Source organism: Dermacentor albipictus, chromosome 9 (assembly GCF_038994185.2).
Source record: "Dermacentor albipictus isolate Rhodes 1998 colony chromosome 9, USDA_Dalb.pri_finalv2, whole genome shotgun sequence".
NCBI classification, from domain to species: Eukaryota; Metazoa; Arthropoda; class Arachnida; order Ixodida; family Ixodidae; genus Dermacentor; species Dermacentor albipictus.
Window position 1 is genome coordinate 12,157,826 of NC_091829.1, and position 7,133 is coordinate 12,164,958.

General features: G+C 41.3%; 1 protein-coding gene across 3 annotated transcripts in view; it reads left to right on the plus strand.

The window, feature by feature from the left end:
• The window catches only part of LOC135911124 (mitogen-activated protein kinase kinase kinase 1-like), a 120,830-nt gene that overhangs the window by 69,842 nt on the left and 43,855 nt on the right, over positions 1 to 7,133 (plus strand). The gene's annotated exons all lie outside the window — the stretch shown is intronic.

A 7,133-nucleotide genomic window follows, 5' to 3' on the forward strand; every position in this document is an offset into this window, starting at 1 on the left:
TCATAGTGCACAGCATACGGTGGTTGTCATCATTTGTCATCATTTGTCATACAGGGTGCATAAGCTGAAATTTATCACAAGCCCATCCATTACAAAACATTTTTAATCCATGTAGTATGCGTTTGTGGGTAGACTAACAGCTAATACTCAAACTGGCTGCAAATTGTAAATGTCTTGGGCTCTCTTATTTATTCATTTGTTTGTTTGTTTGTTTATTTATTTATTTTGTGTATACTGCAGGCCAAAAATATGGCCCAAACAGGAATGAGCACAAGAAGCATGCGTACAGTTAATGACATTTCATACAAGCAGAAGAAGAAGAGAGATACTACTAAAGAAATGTCACTGTACAAGGAAGCTTCTGCTTTCAAAGTAATGATTGGTCTGTTAAATACTTCATTTATGATGCAAGCATTGGGTAATAGGGCATATGTTTGGCTTATGCGACATATAAGTGTTTATCGAAGGGCAGCAAGTAAACATTGGAGACAAAGTAAGATTGCGTGCTTCAACAAGGGCCATAGTTTTTAATGATCCATTTCATTTGTGTTTTTCTTTACTTATCACCCACTGCGCTAAGTGGATCATGCTGGCAATAATAGTGACACAATGACATCCAAGCCAATGACAAAAGGCAAAGAAAATGGAAAATTAAACAGAGCACTGAAGATAAGACCCCAGGGAAGAGATGCATAAATGCATCAAAATGTTCATGCTTCTTCTGTGCACACTATTTTGCACCGACAAAAACATATCTTTGAGAAAAATGTGAAAGTGCTACTTTACTTTATTTTAGTTTATGTTTTTTAATCAGTAAATTGGCCACCAGTGGTGATTGTTGCTGGATGTATATGCATGTGATGTAAGCCTCTGTGATGTGACCAGTAATTTGAAAAAAAGATCAAATGTGAGAGAAGAAACAGTGTACTCTGCAGAAGTGTGACGAGATTAAATGGGCCTGACACGCTGGTGCAGCTGCTTCAAATGAAGCACAAATGGGCGGCGTGGCCTTGTAGAAGACGAGGCTAAAACAATTTCAGCAAAGGACCTGTTCAAGCGAAGCCACTTAAAAGGAAGAAAAAATAAATTTATATAGTATTGTAACAAAGATCCAAGGACACCTAAGCACTTATGAGTTGTGAATGCAAAAGCATTAATAATCAACTGTGTGCCGCTGAACAGTCCTTGTCGCGGGCAAGCAAGTGCATTAAGATGCTAGGCACAATTTGTTTTGACCTTACCTAGGTGCAGCGAGAATGTGGGCTAGAGCTTGCGCGGACAAGATATATGCGCAGATAACGCAGGCTTCTGAGAGTGAGGGTGACGTACCGTCACAACGATGCCCTCTCCCCTCGTGCAACCCCCGGCGCGCTAATGCTGCAGCAGGTGTGCCCTTTCGTCCACTCTGCTGCCTCAAGGCTTGCTCGTTCTGTGGCATGGCAGCCTGTGGGAATTTAGGTGCTGCTACAGATGCTGGACACTGACTTTTTCACTCGATGAGCCATTTGCCCCTTTCGCATCAATACATTATTTTGCCTTTTGCCGGTGACCATGTTGAGTTGAGATTTTGACATCCGATGACTGTGCTTACCACTATCATTTTGTTTTGAGTTTTGCCTGTATTTAAGTTTGCCCAGTAAAGAGTTTTGCCGGTGTTTGCTGCTTCGGCATCACTACAATGTGACAGTACATATTGTCAAGTGCCTTTCAGGCCTTGTGGCTGTGCGCCTTGAATGACAGCTGTTATCGCATTGAAGCTCTTGCAAGAAGCCACCGCGATCTCAGCTTCATACTTTCGATGGGCCCACCATATCAGACAGGGCGATAGTTCTGTACATATTCCTTGGCAGCCTTTAAACACTGGCCACATGTAAGCAGTGTCTCTGTTCAATGACTGCTGCCCATGCTTACCCATGCTGCTGTGGCTGAGCTAGTTGTTTTTGGTTATGCAGTGCACAATATCTTTAATACAGTATATCTCAATGCGCATCTTAAATGAATGAGTTCATGAAAGACTAAAAAAATATATCTTAATTGTTCAGCATCATCATTGATTACAGCACTACATTGAAGCAAGCATTGATCGTGATTGGACACCTATGGATCAATTCAATTGAAAGGGTGCAAAAATGGTAACAGGCAGAGAGCTCGAATTTGAAGCTATGTACCTAAGATCTGGAAAAACAAATTACAAAAATATTTTTTAATCCAGTGTCACATAAACTTCTGTGGCTGACTGTACCAGTACAAAACGTGTCAAATTCTGGTTAAACGAAAATACCATAAAGATCAGAAGGTACATCAAATAGTCATTTCTTTGAACAAAAAAAAGGTTTGCCAAGAAGACCGAGAAACCTCAATAAGCGACTGGAGGAGTCAACAAACCAAACCCGCTTACAAGCGAAAGTGGTCAACCGCTACACATATAAGCACCGGCATCTGCTGTTCACAGTGCCCAGCATTTCTTTTTCGCATTTGCCTGCTAAAAACTGCAGCGATTGAGAGCCCATGGTCAATGCATGTACATACATACACGCACGTACACACACATGGGGGAAAATGCATGCAGCTGTAGCGGCAGCCATTTTGAAAGCCAAGTTGCTGCGCACGCAACGCACAGCGTGCATGATGGATGACACTTCCGTTGCTGTGACACGTCGCACCTGGCGGCAGGCTGTCTGCGAGGCATGCAGCCGTGTTGGGGAACAGCACTATTGGCTTAGGAGCACATGTGCGCAGCTTGCGTCGATGCAAGCCACGCTGCTGAGGACGCAAGGCCGAAACACAAACCATAGATGGGCACATTCGTTGGCGCTCGTTGTAAAATAGCAAAATCCCTATTTGCTTCTTTTGTGTGTGTGTTTATATCTTTTGTTTGCCTCTCAAACGAGTGGGATGTGTGGAATGTATGGCCATGAGCCATTGGAAAAGGGGGTTCGGTATCTTGAGAGAATTAAAGGACTATGCATGTTTGCCTTTACCAGTATGGCCATTTTAAGTAACCTATTACGTACTGCAACTGATAGCTGTTACCAGCCATTTCTGAACTACTACCATTGCGTCACATTGTAGTGATGGTGAAGGAAAATAAATTCGAAGTGTGTAGGTCAAGAATTTAACTTTTTATTCAGTGAACTGGTGCTTTGAAATACAGGCAACAGTCAGAACACTATGATAGCAGTGAGCACAGTCTGTGCTTCACCGAAACCTGATCCATACATTCTGAAAGGAATTCTAGAGCTGGGGCTCACATACATTTGTGAATGTAAAACACTATTTGCCATGCGTGTGCAATCTGATTAGACTGGACTCTTCCTCTACAGAATCAGCGACAGCATTCGATTAGTTTCATTTACAGTAGACACATCTTACAACAAGCGATGATTGGATAATATTGACAACTTAGGGGGAAGATGTCACAGGCAAAGAGCAAAACAGTGCAAGTATGGCAATACCTTTCTTTTAAAGCATCATCCCGATGCCGCAAACAGAACATGAAAGTAAATAATGTACTCGTGATGAAAGTCACAGTCTGACAAGATTTGGTAAAGGGCCTACCATTCAAAATTATACTGAATGGCACGTTTGTCACCTATTGATTGGCAAATACGTCCAGTCATCTGTTTCATCTAAAATATTAATTCTGCTAAAAGCTCCTTGCAAACTTGCTTGTACAGCATAATTATGATAAGTGAAGCCCTTTTCTAAAATGGAAAAGTTTTTGTAAAGCTATGACCTATCTTCTACACAAATGTATTAACAGTGGGTAGGAGCAGGAACGTAGGCAGCACAAGCTTGTGGATTTCATTTCCAACCACTGCAGCCTCATTTCATTCAGGGAAAAATGCAAAGGAACTACTTGACTTGGGTACAAGTTTAATCCCCGTCAAAATTAATTTGTAGCCCTTTTCTATAGTGACTCTCATAGACCATGTGTTGTTATTGTTGCTTTGGACTTTAACCCAAATCAGTCAGGTCAGGTCTAACAGACATGGGTCAGTGTTTATTAATATGCTGCGTTGACGTTTCACTCTTGTGTAGCAAAATGCCTTTCATAATTAGTGTGTTTGCTTAGATTGCTCTTGGTTTTGTTTTGAAATGTGCTAAAAACTGTGTCCTTTCTATAGGCAAGCACTGAAGTGCTTGTCGTGGCAGGAAATGTTGCGGCAGTTTGTCGTGGCAGGAAATGCAGCACACGTCTGGAATTCTCGCTCTGCTCGACACTTCTGTTTCATGTTTTTTTTCACAAATACGGATGAACTTACCTTCTGTCACACAATAAAAGAAACAGCCTAATTGTCACTTCTTTGTGCACGAACAAGAAAGTTGAGTCCGCAGTAGCTGTGTTTGCAGCAAGGGGATATATCTGCAGTATTGGCAGCTCTGACAGATGTAATGTATTCTTTACCTTTTTTGTTTTTCTTCAACGCCTTCCGTACGTTACCCCTCCACCAAAGATTATAACCAAAAAGAAAAGAAAAAAATGTTTTTTTCTTACTCTCGAATTTTTAATGGCAATAGCATTGAGAACGTCATAAAGCAGCAGAATTGCTGTTTACTGAAGAAATATGAAAAAGAGCCCCTTGTACATGCACAGTCTGCACGTAATGCCTCTGCTTTGTTGACAAGAAGACCTTTCGCCAAATTTCTTGCCACAGTACTGCTGACACTCCCAACCCGCTCTGAAAGCTACCCTGCGCTACATCTTCAGTGTCACATGCCTACGGCTTTTCTCTCTCATGTTGGAGCATGCATCACACCCAGCTTGAATGACAGTGTATTTTCCAGTTTTGGTATCTAAAACATCTATTTTTGCATACGTTGGCCAAAATTGTGTTGCGCTTAACCTATAAGTTTAGTTCCAAGTAACTTTATCAGCACAGCAGGGTGCTGACGTCCACAATCAATGCATCAAACACATATGGTGAGCCCTACGTGTGTGAATATCTCAGAAGCAGGTATGGCCATAATGGATGAGCTGTACTTGCCCAGAACAGTTGTGTGCAAAATAACAAGGACAAGCTGAGGTCGTTGTAAACACAGAAGGGTTAAGAAGTTCGCCATGAAGACAAAACCTTTAGTCCTTCGAACTTACATCTGCATGCTTTCCTAGGACGATACTACGTCCTAGGTGAAAGCGTAACTGACCATTCGAACTGGATGATTTGTCAGTTCCCTGCTCATCGCAGTTGGTTTCTGGTTTGTGATAACTTTAGCTCATTACCAATGGACATGTATTACCATGAATAAACAGCCTCTATCGTTGCTAAAGAAAACAATCATTGCACATAATGTCTACTGTGCATGTCATAAAGAAAACGAACAGCCCTCTCTCAGATATCTATTAAAAGAAAAACATATATTATCACTGTTGCTTATGTACATTTCGTTTCGTGATCAAGGCACCTTTATGAGCACCGAAACATCAATGTATGTTTTATTTTGAATTGGCAAGTGCGCATTTTCTTCTTTTCATAGAGCAACAGTTAAGTTAAACCAAGAGGCTTTGGTTAAAGGCATTATACGGAGGGATTCTGCTGTAAGACCTAGTAAAATGATACACTTAAAGCTACCAATGCAACAATTAAGTCTTGCATCTCGGAGCTCCAAGGTTGAGTCAAGCTTGGCCTGAAGTTATCCTCTTTCTAATGGCTACCCTACCAACCAATATCATTTTCTTTTTTAACAGCATTTCCATGGACATGCCATCATTCACTGTAAATGAGCCCCTGTTGCATGCCTAACCTAAAGACAGGCAATTCTCCCGGAGTACAATTACCAAAAGGGGGTCATTGTTCAGTGTCAAAAATGCACATCAATGTTTCAGTATCTGTACAGATTCCCAAAATTGGCGACCAGCACATGAGTTTTCAGTTTTCGAAGTCAACACCATCTCTCATCAGCCAGGTATTCTTAAAGGAGCACTAAAGAAAGAAATTAAGTTGTGCTATATTAGTTAAGTATCCTTCTACAATGTGAAAAATGTGAAGGCAAAAAAGGTGCAAGAACAAGAAAGGTGGTACTGCCATGTTGAAGTTTCCACACTGCCTCACCGTGACGATGTGGGTTTTAACGGCGTCTGCTCAGGCCTGGTTAATTTGTTACTGATAAAGATGCAGTGCAAGTTCCAGGAACATTTACGGAGCCACAATGGTCCAAATACAAAAAAATACTTTGAAATTCACGACGTCACACTGACCTACTGGCGCTTAGGTTTTGGTGAGAAAATACAAATATGGAAGTTTGGCCATGAATCTCTCTTATAATAATCCAGTGAAAACACTTCGTGCGTAGAACATCCAATCATGTCCCAATGTCTGTGCACAATTTCGGAGACAAATAGAACATCCACTGAATGTCCAGTTTTCGAATATCCTACCACAGATGTCCCAAGGATATCGCACTTGGACCTTTCTCAGCATACATGCGAATATTTGTCTTCCAAAGGCTTTTTCCTTGAGCTAAATCGAAGCAGAATTACATTTTTTTTTGCATGTTCGAATTACAATCAGAAGCTATCATGTCTGCAGCTCACGTGTTCATCGCAGTTTGCAAATTTTCTGACACTACTTCGAGAACTTCAGTTAGTTCACTTGCGCGTGGTACAAGTGACTTGTTGAAAAAAATAGCGAAATATATTGTGTATTATTTATTTATGCGTCAAAATTACAAGGCAAAATCGTGATGTCTTAGCTGTAAACAAGTCCTTTTTATCATGCTTAATTATAGCTACTGCTCCAGCTAGCCTAAAAGACGGATAAAGTGTTTTTCATTTGGCACGTAACTGTGCACTACATCTTGCACAAGCTGATGTTCGAGAATAGCAATGGCAGAGGGTAAACTACAAGACGACAGGAGGAAGGGGATGCAGATTCTTCCTGACTGGCCATTGACAGCTGCATGGAGTAAACAGAGCCAGGAAACTCCACGTCAATGTTTATTCCATTCTCAGTTCTGTGCGGTGTGCTGTGCAGTTGAGTGCAGCATCTCTGGTTAGGAGAAAGTGGACATTCAGCTTTTCTATTTTTCTGACTTCTTGCACAACCTTTCTTCTGGTAGCCGATGTCAGAACGTGACATGTATGCTGGACACTTGACAGGGTTAAAGAAACCATTCTACAGGCATTGCGCTTA